Source organism: Passer domesticus, chromosome 6 (genome assembly GCF_036417665.1).
Source record: "Passer domesticus isolate bPasDom1 chromosome 6, bPasDom1.hap1, whole genome shotgun sequence".
NCBI lineage: Eukaryota > Metazoa > Chordata > Aves > Passeriformes > Passeridae > Passer > Passer domesticus.
The window spans coordinates 34,482,025-34,502,701 of NC_087479.1; the positions used below are offsets into that span (position 1 = coordinate 34,482,025).

At 47.6% G+C, this 20,677-nt stretch overlaps 1 protein-coding gene across 10 annotated transcripts in view; it reads right to left on the reverse strand.

The window, feature by feature from the left end:
• The window catches only part of SLC8A3 (solute carrier family 8 member A3), a 134,917-nt gene that overhangs the window by 106,104 nt on the left and 8,136 nt on the right, over positions 1 to 20,677 (reverse strand). For 2 of the 10 annotated variants that reach the window (XM_064424370.1, XM_064424363.1), the window contains exon 1: positions 4,605 to 5,020. The exons of 5 other annotated variants lie outside the window; for them this stretch is intronic. The gene's annotated coding sequence lies outside the window, so the exon portion shown is untranslated. 3 more of the 10 variants (XM_064424364.1, XM_064424365.1, XM_064424366.1) reach the window with 3 other exon arrangements.

Sequence of the window (20,677 nt, forward strand, 5' to 3'; positions counted from 1 at the left end):
CACCTTCAACACAACCTCAGCAGTCAGATCTAAGTGCCCTCTCGCAGGTACATCCCTGCATCACTACACTTCTTTTGATTAAAACTCTATTCTGCAATGCTGCTCTTTGCTTTGAGACAGCCTCCAAGTACCAGCCTAGGAGAGGGGAGATGAAAGAAATGGCAATGCAGTCTCATCTGTCTGTAGTTCCTAAAACTCTTTGGCACCTCACTGGTTGCAAAGCATGCCCAGCAGCATAGGATATTTAGTATTTCTGATTGCTCTTGACCTGGCTGTCTCTGCTGCTGTCCTGAGTTAGGAGGCTTAGGTAAAAAGACAGCAGAGTACAGGAAGGCAGCAAACAGAGCAAGCTCAGTCTTGTTGCCTTGAAATAATCTGCTAGTGAATGGAAACAGAAGCTTCTCCCTAAATCTGAGTGCTCTGGAAGAGCTCCCTGTTTTATTATGATGGAAAATCCTCATTGGAGTGTTTCATTAGAAAACAAGCTGTCATAAAAGAAATGTTAAGAGCCCTAAGCTCCCTTCTCTCCCATGATGTCAACTGTCAGAGACATCAATGACAGCTCAGCTGTGTGATCAAAGGCTTCAGCAAGCAGATTTAAAGACAGAATTACCAGAAAATTGAGAGTTGAAGGAGCATGGGGCCATGATAATCACCTATTTATAAATGGGTCTTATGGGGCAAACTAATTACTTTATAATGCTGTACTGCAGGAACAATGGCACCTGGGTCTCATTGTGACACTACCGAGATGGGGGGGTGGTGCTACCTTCAGAATGGTATGACACATCCCTGCTCATGCTTTGTTATTCCTGCAAAACCCTGTGACAGAAGTGCCTCATGGGGAGGTTGGGAGGCCATCATGGTGAACTTCATGCGCTCACATCCATGATGGCCCTCAAGCACAGCTTGCAGCTTAAAGCGTTAAGGCAGAGGGGAAGCAGAGAAGCCAGCTGCAGTCTATACCATGTTAGTGCTCAAGCAGCACTGAAGTAGCAGGAGACTTGAGGTGGTTCCTGGAGCTCATTCTGTAGGTAAGCAGGGACATGACCAGGAGTCTCCTTTCAGCCCCAAACCCCATGTCACTGAAATTAGCAGATTCAGGACCACAAGCTCAGCAATACAGGTGTTTTAAATGTTCCCCAAGAACAGCTTATCATCTCATGTATTTCTCAATGCATTAAATTCTTCAGGACAAAGACTGTAATTTACCAGACATCTGTATGGTGCTTGGAAACATGGGCCCCCAACCAGGCTGATGCCTTTAGGAGTTACTGTTATCTAAACAGTAAATCAACAATAGCATTAATCTATGCCACAATACCTCAACACAGTGGGTGATGGTAGATGAAGCATCACAACTATCAATTTCCTGGCTTCAGAGACTTTTTTCCCTATTAAGAAGATGTTTTTGTCATTGTAATTTAATTTCCTTCACTTTTTTTTTTTAATATAGAATTAGAAATTACTGCCTGGTTTATAAAAAAAAAATTGGCCAGCAATCAAAGCCATCTTTTTTAACTGTGAAGCACATGAAAGGCATTTGAAACATGACAGCAACAAAGAACAAGGAACTATTTGTCAACGCCACTTGGTCATTGGGGAAGCTTAGGGGAGGAGACTGATGCTGTTTGTTTAAAACAAGCAAACAAAACCCTGACAGACAGACCATTTATCTGCATAGTGCTTCACTTGAAAATATTGGCGAAGGGAATACACCTTCACTTGGTTTCTAATAAAAGTGCTGACACACGCTGTTGTGGCCTTGCCCTGCCTTGGGGATAGAGGATGCCTCCCACAGGAAAGACCCTTTAAAAATAAGGGATCAGGCACAACATAGCAGCAGGTCAGCCTAGGCCCTTAGCAATCTCTCTACCTGTCCAACCTGCAATACCACAGCACCTGCCAAGCTCGGACCAGCCTCCTCTGCCTTAAACCCACTGGTTCCAGAGGAAAGCAGAGGAAGCAGGAAGGGTGGATTCATCCATGGGTATCTCTTTCCCTCCTCCAAGTCAGCCAAGCTGAGGAGCAGTGCCTTGAGCATCCTAGGATTGCCATGCAGAACAACTGCCAACAACACAGTGTGCTCCAGTCTGACTGGATCATACAGGGCAGCTCCTGCTCTACAGTGGCCCAGCAAGAAGCTGTGGAGCACAGAACGGTGACCCAGGCTGTGCTGGGTACTGCTGCACATTTGCTCTGCTGTTCTGGGTGCTGAAGACTGCTTCCCACACTGCCCAGAGCAACGGCAAGGACTATCCCACCTGATGATGGCATCTGCCATCCCAGGTACCATCCTGTCAGGTGGCAGCTTTGCAAAGCAAGAGCAGGATCTCTGCAAAATCAAGTGCAGTGCAGAGGGGTATTAGGATGGCTACATATCTGCCTTCCCTCTAACACCCTGTCACCCACTCAGTATTGTAACCACATCCTTACCAAATCCCCACGCAGGAAGAAAAATACCATTCATGATACAAACGAGACCCAGGACCTGAAATGTGTCTTGCAGCACACTGGAGGTATACAAAAAAGCAGAAGCTTACGTGCACTACTACTGCCCTCACGTTAGGCCCTCAGCAGAGGTCTAAAGTCTGTCCTACCTTGGGCATTTGAGCAATACTTAAACTACCCACTTATTAGAGCAGGACTTATATTTGGCTTTAAGGAAAAGAAACCAGACTGCTGTACTGCACCTTTTGTCTAAGGCTCTCTATACCCACCAGTCATCTCCTTCCCAACACTGGTTGATACTACACCCTTCTATTTACAACACAGGGTAGCCAATTTGCCTCATGTTGCACACTCACGGCAGAACTGAGGGCTCCCGGGCTGCTCCCACCCCTCAGCAGTAGCTGGACATGCTCTTTTCCAACATCACTACTTCTATTCAGGAAGCAAGTCTCGTTCCAGTTGAACACAGAAGCACAAACATGAGCACCAAATGTGACTTTCTCAGCTAAACCATGGTCAGGGTAAACAAATGCTTCCAACAGCAGTGGATGGAGCAGGATTAGGGACTCCCTAGAAATGCTGGTGCCGCAGGGAAGTGATGCCTCTCCCTGCTGCACTGAACCTACAGAGCACCTTCAAGGCCTCTGTTTCCCTGCTCTGTGTCTTGTGTCCCCCAAAGCCAGTTCTGCTATCCTGGGCCTCCCACCAGTCTCCCAGGGACCACGAGATGTGTGCTCCAAAATGGGAAGGTGCTACCAACTGTTATCTAAGTTTTCCAACCCTGTCATCTCCAGAAATAAAGAAAACAGCTCAAAAAAAAAAAAATCACTCTTTTGCTTTACAAAGAATTGTGTGGAATTAAAGGAACATACATATAAGTATGAAGAAGGGGGAAACGTGTAAGGCACCTCTTTTCATCCTGACTGTCCCTCCAGCATTTCCCTCTAAATATGAAACAGATTTTTAGGGTAAAAATCCACAGAACAAGCCAAGGAACAACCCAAAAGGTCAGGAACCCAACCATTAAACTACAGCTCCATTGGAGGGGGCAGAGGGGGAAACGGCCATGCTTGTGAATGGCCACGTTTTAGAATAACAGTCAAAAAAAAACCAAAACCAACTGCAATGGTTTCATCTCTCACCCGGGGCGATTGATACTTTAGACACAGGTGAAAAAACAAAAAGCTCTGAAGCAAGGCTGGAGACAGGTAGAGTGTAAACCCAGCCCACATTTAGGTCAGCTCTCACGCGTGTGCATGTGTGTGTGTGTGGAGTTCCCGTCCCCCTGCCGTGGGGGGCTGCGGGCCTGCCGGCGGCCCCGTGCCCTATTTAGGGCAGCGCCTGGCGCAGCAGCTATATTTGACACCCGGGGTAAACAAGCCGGCCCCGGCGGACGGAGCGCGACAGCTGCCCAGGACGGCGGCCCCGGCGCCCCCGCCCCACGGCCGGGGATGGCCCGGCCCGGCCTCTCCCGGCGGAAGAAAAAAAATAAAAATAAAAAGGAAATTTAAAAGGGGGTGGGGGGAATTATAAAAAAGGAAATTTATAGCACTGCATGAGAGCCGCTTCCTCCGCCTGGCAGCCCCGGGCAGAACCACCCCCCCCGGGCTCCCCGGCATCCCTGCGGGCCGCGCCGCGCCGCCGAACCGGGGCACCCCCGCCCGGCGGCGGGAGGGATCCCGGGGCGGCCGCGCACGGTGCCGCGGGACCGGGCAGCTCCTGCCGCGCACGCCCCGCCGGAGCCCGCCCGCTCCGCCAGGCCCCGGCCCCGCAGCGCCCGGCCCGGCCCGGCCCGGCGCCCCCTCCCCGGCGCGCATCCACCCCGCAGCGCCCGCTCCGCGCCGTAGGCAAAGCCCTCCCTCCGCAGCGCACACACACACGCAGCCCCTCACACACACACACACAAACGGGCACGGAGCCGCCACGGCGCCGGGAAGACAGCGGGAATGAAGCGAGCTCCCAGCGCCTGGGCAACGCTAATTCCCCCGCTATCCCGGGAGATGAGCCTGCAAAGAGCTCTCGTCCCCCCACCCCATAGCACCCCCCGCTCCACGGCCATTCGCGTGCAAGGCATGGAGCCCCGATTGGTAGCAGGACACCTGCCCGCCAGCCTCGCGTCTCCCCCGGAGCGGGGGTGGCACCCCCTTACTTACCCTTTCTGGAGGCTTTCCTGACTTTTTTTTGGAGGGTCGGGCTGGGGGATAGGGAGGGGGGGCTCCACTGGCTCCCCAACACAAATCCTTCCGGTTCCTAAAGGGAGCTCATCGCATCTCCCGGTGATTCACCGACGGTGTGTGCGGGTACGGGGGGGTTCGCCTTTGCATGTCAGTCCAAGTTGCCTCGCTCGCTACAAAACCTGTGCTCCCTTTTGCAGCTGTCAGGGAGAGCGGGGAGGTGCATCTGGAAAAGGGGGTGGGGGTGGAGGTAAAATGTTGATAAATCCACCAGCCTTGATCTTCAGCTCCGTGCGGTGGAGTTTGGGGAGGGAAGGGAGATTTGGCGAAGAGGGAGGAGGGCGAGGAGGACGGAGATGAATGGGGGGTCGAGGGAGGGGGAAAGAGAAAATGGATTGTACCCCAGATTGCCACTGAATCTGCTGGGCTTCCCCCGCTCCCGCGCTCACACCATCGGGGCTCGGTGCAGGTTTCCCAGCATTACGGTGCACGGCAAAGCGCTGAGCCTGATTTCTGGGAGCCAGCGAGGTTTGCACAACTGCAGCAAGAAGCCAAATCAAAAAGCCAATCTGCGAGCCTCCAAACTCCACGTCACCTATCAGCTGGGAGCGAGCGCTGCAACAGAATTACAAGCCATGCATATTTATTCCTCTGAATCCGGGGGGGATTTTCGGATCGTTTAAAGCGAGGCACGGCGAAACCAAGGCAAACCCTTTCCAAAATAAATAAAGGCAGAGCACGTCTTGCATGTAACACGCGCACACACACACCTCTAGGAGGTCTCCATCGGTACCTATAGATAGAGATATACACTCACTGAGCAGGGATCACTCCTGTACCATCCAAGTATATTGACTTCACTTTGTGTATTTCAAGCAAGGTGGGGAAAGAACATGGTAGTTGAGCCTCAGAGAAGATATTGATTGCATATTTGAGATTTAAAGCATCTGCCAAACACTTCTGAGAGATTAAATATAGGCAACATAATTACACAGCCAGAGCTGGTCCTGGTATCCATTTGAAGCTGCATCCTTTAGTTTGTGCTTGTGGAAACCACCCAGTTATTTTTTAACCAAAGTAAAATAACAAGTTGTGAGCCAGCAAGTCATTTTAAGGTAAAAAAATACACATTGCCTCCAAAGTTGCTATTTGACTTTGGCAGAAAACTGCTGGGGGCTGGTTTCCAGGACCATGGAACAAAGCAGTACAGTTATGCCTCACACAAGACACATCACAGTATTTGTACACGTTTGTCTCCCATTAGGATCCCCTCTGTTTTTGCCCCAGCAGCTATGGGCAGACATGTGCCTCCAGGAGATTTACCTTCTGGCATGGCTTCTCACTTCTTTAAAGACCAGGTATTACAAGGCAACAATCCCTAACACCAGGCTATCCTGCCAAAGAAAAGTCTGTTTCATCCTCCAGAGAGAAGCTGTCCCCAGTCTGTTTGTCCCCAGTGACTCCCCATACCCCCCGAGGTGATGAAGGCCCAGAAGCTTTCTGGTGAGACCTGAGCACATGTGCAAGTGCAAACCATCCCTGTCAAAAGCAGCTGAGTAAACTGCCATGAGAAACCTGACCCTGAGTCCTACGCTGGGCAAGAACTTTTACCTCAGCCAGGCACAGGCAGCGGACGTACAAAGACAGAAGAGGAAAGGGCAGAACAGTTACTGAGAGGATGACGTGTCTGAGAGTTGCACAGGATTCATGCTGCCAGCAGTGGATAAGAAAAGCTGCAAATGGGCTGTGGTCCCCTGCAGGACAGCACAGACCACTAAGGCCCTGAAAGTCAGCTGGTACATTCCAGTTAATGCTCCATAATAGTTATGGCTCCATAATAAGAGCAGCCTCTGCCCCCACACCTCAGCACAGAAGAGATCCAGAGCAATTATCCATTCTGGTCTGGCTACTCACTGTTATTAGTTAGAACAGGGCATGGAAGTCCAGGACAGACACACAGCAGGAGGAGGCCACAAGGGGACAGATTTGCTGCAAGTAAGTACAAGATGGCGGTACAAAAGATGGCGGCAGAACACCTTGTGGGTCCCAGACTCAGCCTTTTATCACCCCAAATGCCACCTGCCATTCCTGGTGTCCTCAAATAACCCAGCAAGGCAGCTTACCAGGTAGAAACATGGTAAGGGATGCACATGGGCCAGAGACATGGCAAGATCCAACATAAGCAGAAGTGCCTGACCTCAGGGTGCTGGCCAGCCCTGCACAGGGCTGCAACCCTGAATGATGGTCCTGTGTGATGTCAGGGAGGGGAAGGGCTTCCCAGTGTCTGGGGGAACACAGGCACATGTGGCCCATGGCATTTAAATGCCCAGCAGTCTCACCCGAGCTGCAGAAGAACCTTTAGTGACACCAACACACAAAATCAACAGCACAGCATCGGTGGCTGAAACCTAAGTCTGTGTGGATGCAGGGACCCTGGAACTGGCCAGTGTCACCTGATCTCCAGGTGGCCACCTCCAAGCCTCACACCCCTGCCAAGGAGGACAGCCCCAAGGGTGGCAGCTCTCCAGTCACCCCAACACCAAGCAAAGGAAACGACCCCAGCTGGCACAGGGAAACTCTCCCAACCCCTCTCATGCTCACCAACCCATGCCCAGCTCATCATCAGGCAGTTCCAGCCAACCGCTTGTGTTTAAGGCTCAGCAAGGGTGGGTCTGGTGCTGAGGAACTGCAGTACAAAATGCTCATCAGCAGGAGCAAGCCCTGGAGGCAATACACAAATTTACAGTTGACAATAACTTAAGACAGACAGAGCTCTTTATGGTACACAGATGTTTCATTTCACCTCATCCAAGTACATAAAATCATGCCTAATACATTTAAGAAATGCTCCCAGGTGTTTCCCTCTTTCCTTCCTTTCCAGATGGACCTAATCTTATGTTGCTCAGCTCAGGCAAAAAAATTTCATCACAAGAGAGAGTATATGAAATTTTTTATCTCCTTAGTCTTAAAGGTGTGCTTGCAAAGTACTAACCTAAGATGAAATCAAACTGTTTATATAAAAATGCTATCTAAAATTTTTTTAGAAAACCCCAAAACTTCACAAAAAACCAACCATCTCTTGTTTATATTAGCTTTAACAATTAAAATACAGGATGTTCAAATTCCTGGGTTGTTTAGCACAATCTCACTAAACAAGCACGGATATTAGTTTTTAATGACTACCAAGATCACTTGATGTTTCAAGTGTTACCCAAGGACCACAGCTAATGGTTTTAAACTGACAGAGGGCTGATTTAGATTAGATATAAGGAAGAAGTTTTTTACAAAGAGGACAGTGAAATACTGGCCCAGGTTGCCCAGAGAGATGGTAGGCATCCCATCCCTGAAAACATTAAAGGTCAGGTTGGATGGGGCTCTGAGCAACCTGATCTAACTGAAGATGTCCTTGCTCATTGCAGAAGGCTGGAGCTAGATGACCTTTAAAACATCCCTTCCAACTTAAACTATTGTATGATTCTAACCCAAAATCACTGTAATTCTACCAAACAGTGGAATATTAAAAGAACACAGAATGGGTAGGGTTAGAATGGACCACTGGAGGTCATCAGGTCCAACCTCCCTGCTCACACAGGTGCCCTAGAGCGCATTACCTAGGATTGAGTACTGACAGCTTTTGGATATCTCCACAAACTCTATGGGCAACTGTTCCAGTGATCAGTCACCCGTACAGTAAAGAAGTTCTTCATAAAAGTGAGGGGAGTTTTCCCATAAACAACCAGCACCTTAAATACTTCTCTCAATCCGGTCTCTAAGCTCTTGAGATTTGAAGCAGAACAAGAAATGGAGGCTTTGCTCTTCCTTTCCATGTCTACCTAAAACTAGAGATTTTTTTTAACACAATTTTTAATAGTTTCAACATCCCATGACTTCAGCCTTCTGCTGGCAACCATGCTGATAATAAGGATGCTGACAACAGAATGTACTCAACAGCAGTGCTATTGTTAAAGACAATGTGCATAACAGGCATTGACTTGCTCTGCCTGGCCAACAGCATTTATTGACATAAAAACCTGCCAGTGTCCTACAAGTTCCAGAGGAAACTCTGTGAGTGTGTTAGCTAAGTCTGAAAAGACCTGTTCTTTCCCCTTCATTCCCCAGTTATGCACTTCACACATACAGATAAGAATTTCACACAGTTACCATCCAAAATTTCAGATAGATAGGGCTATATTATGGTTTTATTATGGCAGACATGACAAACTGTAGGTTTGGCTCTTCCTTGAAAAATTTCTAGCTGAGCAAGGCTTTAGGAATTTCTCCTACTATTGCTGTCTCTCAATCTTTTGGCCCTTGACCTAACGATGCAATAATTTGATTTAGACTAGATATAAGAAAGAAACAAGCACCATATCAGCCCTTTTTCCTGGAATACAAGCAGACTAACTGTTGCAGACCTCAAGTTTGCACAAAAGGGCTTGGCACAGCCCCCTTCTCTCATTCAAGATCTGATCTTGGTGAACCGGTGTTATGTTTTGGGCTCTTTTTCCATAGCTTTGCTTTTCCTTCCTCACCAGCTTTCAGCAGGTGCCTGATCACATTTGTGTCTGAAGGGATAAGATAATGTGACATTCTATTAATATGATGCATTTGCAGAGCCTTGAAATTAAGTAAGTTTTAAATCTGAGAAAAAAAATATTTTCTAGGCAAAAGAGGAAAGGAGCCACAATGTAGAAGGCAGCTTCAAGCCTATCCATGATTACAGAGCAAATGAACCCAGTTCAAACATAAAATTCTTTATTTTTTCCTCCTATGAAAGCCTGTTTTACAAACATGCTTAGAGCCCTGAAAGCCAACCTGGGCTTTACACACACAACAGTATGAAAATTCTTATCAAACAAGTCATGGGACACCTGAGACAATTCATGCACTCTTCATGGCGTTTCCCCATAACAAGGGGACAATTCCTCCACAGGTCCTAGCAGACAGGGGGCTTGCCAAAGAAGGGTAAAGATTCTTTGTGTATCCTTTGTACAAGGCTCAGAAAGGAGAAAATTATGGGTTTAAACTTTCTGACCCAGAAACGTGTCTGTGACAGCTGTAGGTTGCCATAAGATCCTCTAGTTTCATTGCAGAGCTCCCCAAGAGGTTAAGTCTGGGGTCAGAGGCCACCTTCCTCAGGTCTGGATTACAGTGAAGAGCAATTCTTTGTGTGGTCATCTTCACAAATTATTGCAGAGTAATGTAGAGTCAGCCCACACACAGATGACTGATACCACAAACATGTTCAGGCCTGGGCTTGCCAAGGGTTTTCCATGCAAGGGAACACAGACCTAAAGAAACTTCAGGCAGCACTCAGACCACTATGGAGAAGCCCTCAAAAAGTAAAAATCCTAACTAAGGATAGCAACCAGCTCAGGGCAATTCAAACCCTTGAAAACTTCTGATGAGAAGTGACATCTTCCAAAGACTCTACTAACAACAGAAAATGAGGGTACACCTCACAACCAGATTTTGATCAGGGCAGAATCTAGGACAAATGTTAATTCCAAAGTTTTCCATTTTAGCACTGGCTTCAAAAACTGTGTTGATCCATGGTCCATGGATGGACCACTGCAGGTTGCAGAGAAGTGGACATCTGTAGTGCAGTATACTCTGCTCAGGACAAACACCCTGAGGCTTGGCCTGGCAAGCCAGTGTGTCCTGGGGCAGGAAACAAAACTCATTCAAAGGGAATTTTTTCTGCATTTTAACTGCCATCCATGGCTGGTGGTCAAGGGGATCTTCTCATGCTGAGGAACTCTGAGATTTTCCTTATTTTTGGTGTCTTAGAGCAATGGCTTAGTAGCAACTCCATTACAAATTAGGTTATATGTTTTTGAGGGCTTTTTTCCAGGAAGGACCAATGGGACTCTGGGGCTTACAGCATCAGGCTATGTGCCAGGACAAGGGGCACATTCAAAAAGGCCATTTCAACTGCAGTGACTACTAATGAGCAACCAGCACCAACACTGCTGGAGATACACCCCTTTTCTCAGCTGCAGAACAAGAACATGAGGCTCAGATTCCAGCAGTGGATTGGATCTGCTCCTACCCTACTCTCACTGAAGACCAAGGAACCTGGCCTCAGAGGAAGAGGTTTGGTATGACAGAAGACACCAACAAATAGTTATATGGCAAGAGGTCTGTTAGCACATCAGCACATTCTGATGGATTCTCACACATGTCTTACAAAGCACAGAAGAGGATTTAGCTCACAAAGTTGTCAATTCATTTAACAGCTTCCCAAAATAATTTTGAATTCAAAAAAATCAATGGGAAAAGTTCATATTTCATTGATTTTGAAACCCAACAAAGACAAAAATCAATTGTACCACCACCACTCTGGTTTCCCTGTTAAACACTGGCAGCAAGGTGGTTTTTTTCTGCTTCCTGCACCACATGCTGGCTAATAGCATGAAAAGAAAAAAAAAATCCATGTTTCTTAAACTAATCCAGTGGTTCATAGAGAGGATGATTCACAGTGATTCCAGAGCAGTAGCTGGTGCTTCAGCCATGCACTGCACACAGGCTGGCTCTCTTTCACCTCTTTCAAACACTTGCTGCTGCATCCTGTGCCTTCACTTTCTGGGTAAATTACTCCCTGGCCAGCATGTTTGCTAACAGGTTAAAACTGTGCTGTAATGAAATACGTTTGGGGTTTTGTTATATTGTGGATAGCACAACAGTAGCATGTAATCCCTGTATTAGCTTTCAGCACCTAAGGGTCTTCCACAGCAATTCAGACTCTCCTACAGCCATCCTGTATTTGCCCACCTTCACATGCAGTGGAGTTGTGGGTGCTCAGCTCATGGGCAGGAAGTGCTGGTGTGGCTGAGGGTGGCCCTCCCTTAACCTCACAACAGCTCCTGGCAGGCTGGCAAACAAGGCTTCACACTATCATTTGTCTCCACTTTGAGTATGCAAACTACCAAAGCTGAAGGTCCCCAACTTTGGGAGATGTTACCAGGTAGCACAGCTAGAGACCTTGATAGCACTGTCCAGTGGGGATAACAATAAATGCTGGGTAAAGATTGAATAAGATTTTACAATTCTCCTAAGGTCAGTGTAATAATTTTCTTAGCAAAACAGCTGAGACCTACTAAAAAAAAAAAGTCTCCTGTGGAATGGCGTCTCTTCTTTTACAAATCTGGGACAACGTGAAGAATGCCAGATTGTCTCTTCCCCCTGAGCAGTTAGAAGAAAGCTGTGCTTCCCTCCAGGAGAATCTGATCCAGGTTTATAAAAACACGGGGTGGGGGGCACCCTACATGAAAAATAACTGTAAAGGAAATTAAGATCAGTTGTTAATGAAAGTTAGTGGCTTAATTAAAGGAGTGAGCAGCTTGTGCATGGAGAGACCCATGCATCTCTAGGATACGTGTGGCTTCTGTCCAGATCTGGCAGGATCCAGGAAACACATATGGGATGAGTGCTTCTGGTGCAAAGTCTGACCCCAGACTGCTCTGATGGTGGTGATAAGACAGAGACAATTTCCCTGGGAAGAGTCCTGTCATTATGACACCACACAAGGCCTGCTACCTCCCTCAGCACTGAAGACTTGACTTTAAATATCTAGTTGTGTTGAAAATCATCCTTCTGATATGTGTCATGTTTTGGGATTAAGTGGATGATAAAACACTGGTTATCCCTTTATTAATTTATTCAGGTTCTCCTGAAAGTTTAATTTACAAGAATATTATCTCTTGTTTTAAAAAAGTGCATAGGCAGAAAAGGACTTTGGCACATGCAACATATCAATGACCCATCACAGAACGGGTCAGGTTGGAAGGGACCACACTGGGTCATCTGGTCTAACCTCCCTGCTCAAGCAGGGTCATTCTAGAGCACCTACATACCCAAACATGCTTAGATCCTGCTGAACACAGTCCACATGTCCTCGACATGCCATCACAACCTGAAGCAGTCCCACAGGATTGCTCCAACAACAGGATCCCCCCCTCAGAGCAGTCAAAAGAATTCAGATAGACGAAGTTAATGTGTGGAGAAAGACACAGGTGTGTGCAAAAAACAGGGTGGTCTTTCATAGCCTGGGGTTTTTTTCTAAAGGGGTTTCTTCTACACACAATGTGTATTTTGTCCTGTACTTTGTACAGTCCTATATTCAGCCTCTGCCCCATTCTGTGCACTGTCTCCCACCTGCATGTATTTCTTGCCCTTGCTCCTCTCATCACACACCCTCCTTAAGACCCTCTTCATATTGTTCCTGTGGGGACATGGGTTTAGCTGTTGCTCTTTGCCAACATTTCACATAAACTCCAAACTTGGAGTAACTCTCCCTGATAACTGATTTGTACCCCAGAATGTGCAGAACAAGTTTTGCTCTGGAGATGACAGGGGGAATCATTTTGAATGGCTGAAGCACTTCAGCCTAGAGAGTCTTGGGCCACCTATCTCTGGCTCCCTCCTGGCAGAGGGAGGCTATGGCCACTTTGCACAGGCTCTGGTCTGTGTGGTTTCTGACATTCATTTTTGCACTGCTGACCATCTTGCAGCTACAGAGCAGTCGCTTCCAGAAGTCCTAGTCACAGGAGTTGCTCACAGCATTGTTTGCCAAGTACACCGACCTCACCCTAAAGGCCAGGAGCAGAAACAATGTAGAAAAACCCACCTCATCTCCACATGCCACTAAGAGATTTGTCAGGGCTCACCACTGTACCAGCCACCTGAGCCACACACGACAGGAGTGACCCAGCATCACTCAGCAAAGCTGACAGCAGACAAGACCCAGCTGGCAGCACTGACAGTCTTACAGCAGAGCCCTAATATTCCACGTACTTCCCACAGACTGGGAATTCCAAGCCTCTCCTTCTACCTGCCTAGTTGCTCACAATTAGGGAATTAGGATTTTGGAAACTGCTACCTGGCTACCAAATTTCCCTGCTGTAGGTTAGCAAGTCCCACAGCAGTTGGAGGGACAGACCTGCTGGTCCCAGCCCTGCCCTGGCTTAGTCCAGGAGCTTCAGCAGCACGAGGCAACTCTGCAGTTGCAAGAGGGCCATTACTGCTCTCCCAAAGCCACTACAAGGGCTTATTGCTTGACTCTTGTTGTGATGCTGTCCAGAAGATGAAGGTGTGGTTCAGCACACTCATTCTGCAGCTTATTCCAGAAGCAGTATTTACTGGGCAAGGGAAATGGCATCCCAGAAGTGGCAGCATTACCAGCAGCCTCCTCCCCCAGCATCATGTGGTTTTGCTCACTCTGCAAGAGCAGTAAACCCTGCAGTGATTCCCTTTCAGCTGGTTTTGCTATGAACCACTGCACTCCCCTTTCAGCTGCTGACCCTACTGCCATCACCTCACTGGTTTCAGCTGCATTTAGAAATGGACGGAGCCCTCACTTACTGTATATGGTTACATTCATATGTATGGTCTATTTAACATCTTTCTAGGGCCCCCCATCAAGTACTTTCTTGAGAAGGAGAGTGTAGGGATGGCTCCCTGTCCTACAGGGCACAGACAGCACTGTGATTGCTGCTGGGGATCTAGAGAAAGAAAAGCCATCAGCTGCCAGGGCCATCCCTGGGGAAAAGATCACTGCTCCCCTCTTCTCCACTGGCATCTCCCCCCTGTCCAACATCATCCCATGGATCACCATGCCTCTAGGCATCCAGGCTGCCACCTGTCACCTACTACCCTCAGAAGCCTGGCAGCAGCTCCCTGGCTCAGGTGAGCAACAGAACCACTGTGCTCCCAAGGGAGGTGAAGGGCATAGCCTCCACTTCACATGCTGTAAGCATTTTAATCCCATCCCTGTAACAGCAAGCAGTGACAAAACCATGCAACAGAGCCATGAGATGAGGCTTATTTCATCATGCCTTCAGAAAGGCAAAAAACAGAAAACACCTTTTTTTTCTAGCCCCTGCATAGACAACTTCCTCCTTATCTCTTTATTGGTGGTTTTATAGTTTTTTATACTGCCTTGATAAGACAGAGCTGTTGCCATGTGGTATGGACAGGCTGCAAGAGCAGCTCCCTTGTTGGACTTGTTTGGTAGGTATATTGAGATTGTGCTAGTTTTCATGAACAATTAATGTGTGTTCAGAAAAGGAAAAAAAAAGATAAGAGAAGATATTATTAGAAGGAGCAAAGCCTCAATGAGTCCCATCACTTCCCCAGCTGCTGCTGTGTCTAATCATTTTCATAGTATATCAGGAAGTGTGAAATCACTGATTAATTTCATGACAGAGGTTTTCATCACAGAAGGTGGGGATGTGAAACCACCTTCTGAATGCAATTGCAGCTGTGTATTCATTCTCAGCTACTGAGTCTTCCCCCTTACCCTGGATACCTCTGGGGAAGGATGAGACACAGCTGTCCAAACCAGGTCACCATTTTTCTTTGAAAACAGACAGACAAGTGTCAGTCCTTGCTATAGAAATGTCTCATGGTGCTTGAGATACAGAGCAGGGGAAGTTCCTTCACAGATTTCTCAACAGCACAGAGTACATCAGACACATTCATGTTTCCTCTGGCTCTTGCTCCTCTCAGCAGCAGTGAGGGCAGAGCTCTGAGCTCAGGTGCTCCAGCTGTGGAACATTAAGCACCCAAACTCAGCCTCCAGGCATTGTCTGAGCATTCACTGCTCTTGACTAGGTCAAGGGTCCCCTCATCTTGTAAAACCAATTCAAAAATGCAAACTCATGAACTTTGGACAGCCAGAGGACCTGCAGATAATCCATCCTCACCCACATCCACAGCTGCCAATGTGAGACCTCTCTGTCACCCTCTGCATTTACAGGGAGAAGTGCAACAAGGTTCCAACTAGCCTGTGCTACTGCAGTGCATGGAGGGTGGTACAGAGAACTTCCAGTCCCTGGAGTAGAGTATGTATGAGATCAAGCCAAATCCTGATCCTTTGGAAATCAGCTGGAACTTTTCACTGTGAGAAGTATAGTCCACACCACTCTATGAGAGCTGCTGAAGAGCCAGGAGAAACAGTGCAGAACAGTGAAGGGCAGAAAGGAAAGCATGCTGCATCCAGTTCCTTCCAAGGGGAACTTGCAGAAGCAGAATAAAATCTGTACTCTGATCAGAATGTCATAGCCACCAGTTCCCTCGTGGAGAACAACAGACCTTTAATAACAACTGCTTAGTTGATACCTGCTACTAAAAGGCAAGATGACAGACAAAGAGGTCATTGGTTTGCTCCTGACCTTTAACTGGACTGGAAGTTATTGCAGTCCCACTAGCACTGCCTGACCCTCTCAACAAGGAGAGGGCAACATGCATGGAGACTTCCTGACACAGCCTACATTCCCCTTGTATGCTGCAGGTCCTTCTCCTTCACACACCAGCCTGGCACAAGGTCACCATCCTCCCCGGCATTACCCTCTGACAGTTTGTTGTTTAATAAACCTGGAGAGGAAGGGGCACAAACCTGGTGCAGCATCAATGATCCTGCTTCCTGGCATGCGATGGTGTTAGCCAGCATGAGTGAAGTCCCTCAGGGCACTTGCCTTGGGCCAGGTTAGCACACACCAGTGCAGGTACTGCTTGGTTTTCACCAGTGTCCAAAGCAGACTGACCAGATCAGAACACTGGGACAGAGAGAAACCCATGAGCCAGGATACAAAACTAAATCAAAGTTTTATGGGCTAGGATTAAAGGGGAAGTACTTCAAAGTCTGCAACACATTAATTTTCCTTTCTGCTGTGGTTTTTCTTTCCCCCTTGTTTTAATATGATAGATCACTTGATAATGACAGGAGGTCGCTCTGACTGACATGTTCACCCAGGATAAAGGGGAGCAGGAAATTGGATCTGAGGCTCTGTGTTGTATTTCCGCGAGTTCTGGAGGCACCAGAAAGAGACCCTTGGTCGGGTTGCTAATGCCATCACATTCCCCACAGCTGCAGACATGCAGTCCTGTGTTCAATTTCCTGCAATCACTCCTTGTGTCTAGTGCACAGCCAAAGAACAGTAGTATAAAGTGTATCTGATTTTAAGACATACACTCATCAGGCACAAGCTCTGGCTACAGTAGGAAATTGAACTCTTGATGAAAATGGTTTTCACCAGGGAGCCTCCTTGTCTCTATGGCCTTCCCATTCTGTATTGTCTGGGGTTTAAGGTCACAACTATTGCCTCTTTCACCAAGAGAACTGCTCTAGTATTTGCTTTTCTAGCCCCACTTTTTCTGTCCTCTATGAGGAAAGCTCCTTCAGTGCACTGAGCCCCTTTCCCTCCTGTCCCAGCTGCTCTGGGCCACCGTGGAGGTAATTCACTGAGCACACCACCTTAGTCACCTTTCCTCTGCTGCCTCCTACATCCTTCAGGAAAAGCTGGTTTATCTGCTGAAGGGAGTGGGCCACATCAGAGCAGGGTGAGATCTTCTAATACAAGAAAAAAAACCAACCTCCTTTGGATTCAGATCTGACCTCACAGGAGATATCAGAACACTGGGAATCTGTTCCTGCTGTGGGATTTGCTGGATCCTCAAAGTTAAATCCCCTCCCTTGCTTCCTCAGTTGTCAGGCAGTCAGGAGGACACTTTTCTACAAGGACAACGAGATTTGCAGGGCAAAGACAGCTGTGACATGGCACTAAGTTCTGGATCCTACCCTACTGGTACTTTGAAGGAGATCAAGCCTGTGAATCCCAGACTGGGGAAAGGCATTGCTACTGGTGCCTGTGTCTGAACTGGATTCAAACAGCTTCATATTCTAGAGGCTTCGAAGTGCAAAGCTGGGCTCACAGCCTTCACTCATCCCTTGCTATGGACAGCTTTTTGTACTTCTAGACTGCAACCTGAACAAAGACAGCTATAGTAAAATACTCAGGCAAGGTTTTTGCTCAAGTACAGCCAGGCAGTCCTAAGCAAAACAGCCCAAATATTTCATTAAAACACTGCATTTTTATTTTATGTCTATGGGCTGGACAAGCATCTGAACATGCATAAATTTAAATTGCTTCCCAGCTTTGGGTGATCAGCCCCACATTGCCCAGGAAAGCTACTTTAATTGCCACACCACCTGGAAAACTACCCAGCAACAATATTCTTTGTCTTGCTGCCCCACCAGGCTGGATGGTACAGACAAGATATTGATGCAGCAACCTGATGTAATCAAAAGCTATAAAAGGCAAAGCAGTAAATCATTTTGGATGCAACAGTCTGTCTGTGCACTTAGCCATTTCTTATGTTTTCAAAAACATCCAATAAACAAAATTGCATTTAACCATTAACAGCCACACAGCAATATTCCTTGCAAAGCTTGTGCTCTCACAGTGGGTGGTGATGGGGAAGGAACATGGCTTGGAAGTAGGTCAAGAAGTGTCCAGAATTAGGAATTACTTTACTTTTTTTTCTTTCTAGCAGGTGAATCATCTGAAACTTTTCACTGTTGAGCACAGCTTTTGGAAAAGGTGGCTCTCACTTCTCCTAGCATTAAAGAGTCAACCATATTCTTTACTGAGCTTTCCCACAGTGCTCCTATGACTGACCATCAAGCCCACTTAAAAGACTCAAATGAGAGATACAGCTCTGAGGGAAGCTGGTGCAAAACTAACTTTGCAGAAAGAAAAGGAATGAAGGGTTAGGTCTCCTACACCACAGAACCATCAACCCAAAAGGGCAAGAGCTGCCTGGGCAGAGGCAGAAATGCTGTGGCAGCTTTCCACCTTTTCTCCTAGCAGGAGCTGCCATTCCCCAGAGATGCAGGTTCAGGAAGGCTGAGGAAAAGCACACAAGGGCAGTAGCAAAAGAGCCTCTCTCTAGAGGACCAGGAGGCCAGAGTCCTCTCCACAGCACAGAAGTGGGTCATGGTCCCCTTGCTTCTTGGGACTTGGTATTTCAACAAAACCCATAGAAACACAACACCTGACAGATTTTAGATACTCTAAAGTGCATTTTTGTTCCAGTCCATGAGATGAACTTTGCTTTTTCATTGTATCTCAAGACTCCAGTTTCCAAATAAAGAATCAGTCAAGCTATAAGGAGGGTAAATGAGATCAATAATTCCTATCAGCTTTTACAGTGACTAAAATACAGCTGAGAACCTGGAAAGAACCATACATTAGGCAAAAACACAAGCATTTTCTCATTTTACTTTTGTCTTCATTCCTGAGAAGGAGGGGAAGACAAAGCTTCTCCCTTTACCTACCTAGCCTCAAAAATAAGACAAACTCAGTTGCCTCAGGAGAGAGAAGCACATAGCAGCACCTCAGGCTTTCCCTAAAAATTGTGGCCCACATGGCCAGCCTCTTCCCAGCAGATTCATGGCAGATGAGTGCTATTGAACCAGCACATCTGCAGGTAGGTGGTTGGTGACCAAGCTGCAGAGCTAGTTTAACCTACCCCCGCTGAAATTCCCCCCATTGGCTGACATTTAACTGCCCTGTTTTTCCCAGGATTTATCAAGAAGTCAGGCACTCAAGGTGACTCATCGCCAGCTAAGCCAGAGCCAGCAAGAGCTGTCACAGTGTGCAGTGCTGTGGCTGCCCAGGGGGGCTGTCAGTAAAGCAGTGACCGGATCCTCCCCGGCCTTAACAACTTGGGCATCGGCAGCGTGTGGCAGGGCATCCCTCGGGTTGGATAAGCTCCTCCTGTGCACTAGAAGCATGGATGATGAGGAGCTTCTCCCTCTGTATTGCAATGGGGCAATGCAGCAAAATTCAGTTTTGCCAGAGCACATAGCGAGCATCCCAACTAGCCTGCATGCAGCTACACCCGGATAAATAAGAAGAAAATCCCTAACCATAATCACCTGTCAAATGGCTTGCCCCTTCCTCCACTGCCTGCCAACCTGCTCTTGATTTTCAAAGGGTTTGCAGTCTGTGTAGCCCGAGGATAAAGCTGAGCAGGTGAACTGGAGCAGCAGTACCCACAAAGGCTGGAGCAGGAGGTGGTGCGGGCGCCCAAAGGAGCGGGGCAGCAAGAGGCGCTTCCGCAGCCGGCTCTGGCAGCACGGCCCGGTCCGCACTGCGGCCCGCGGGCCCTGCTCCTCCGGGAACAAGGGCCGGGCCCGGCCCGCGGGCATTTATGGATGCATTTATGGATGGCTGCTGCAGAGCCAGCTGGGCCAAAAGGCACCCAGCCCTGCGGGTGCCCGATAGCAACAAACAGGGCAGCACACAGGCCGTGCGAGGGACGGTGCCACCGCTGCGGCCCACACAGCGGCTGCGGAACAGCCGGCCCACTGGAGCCCTGGCCGTGTGGGCAAAGGGAGGCCGTGGCACTTGGAATTATGCCGAGGGATCCAGGACAGCTCTGCCTGACATTAATATGTTTGGCACGGCATTAAAAAAGAGGAGCAAATGGAATAGGAGGCCAAAGTAGCAGCCTTGATGTAGGACATGAAAGGAGACATTTGCTATCAGATCAGAGACAAGGAGGCGCCTGTGGAAAAAAACAAACAAAAAAAACCCCAACAACTTGAATGGCTGCTGAACAGCTGTGTGATGGGTAGAAATTTGGAAAGAGCTGCTTCTCATTCAAAGACCTACACAAACCTGCCTTTCCTGGCCTATTTCACAGAGGAGTTATGCAGGAAGGAGATGTGGGATGAAGCAGTGTTCAAACAGTGCTACTAAAAGCTGTGGAAGACTGAATTGAGTGCATAGGATGAACAATAACAATGAAGCAACACAAAGTTTGTCAGTGGGATCTCTGTACTGGAAAAAAAAAAAGTGGAAATTACTCAGTGTGGGCAGGTAATCCTCTATTTGAATAAGGGAAACTGCATTTTTACGTTTGCCATGAGAACCAGGTTAGTCCAACAGCACTGAACATAGTGCTCATTTTCTGGGACAGGATCTTTCCTTCTCATTTAGGCTGTAGCAAGTGCCTATTCCAAAGACATATTCTTAGATATATGGTTTGATTCTCCTTGGATACTAGACATACTGTAAATGACAGCATTTAATTGTTGTTCAAGCTGGTTAGCACCTTAGTACAGAGAAAATAAACTGTAAACAGCTTGTTACTGCAGAAACAAGGATATGTACCAGCCATGACGCAGTCCAAGAATCAAATTAAAATCTTCATAAAACTACACAAACCACCCAGAATCAGTCGTTTCACCATGGAAATGAAAA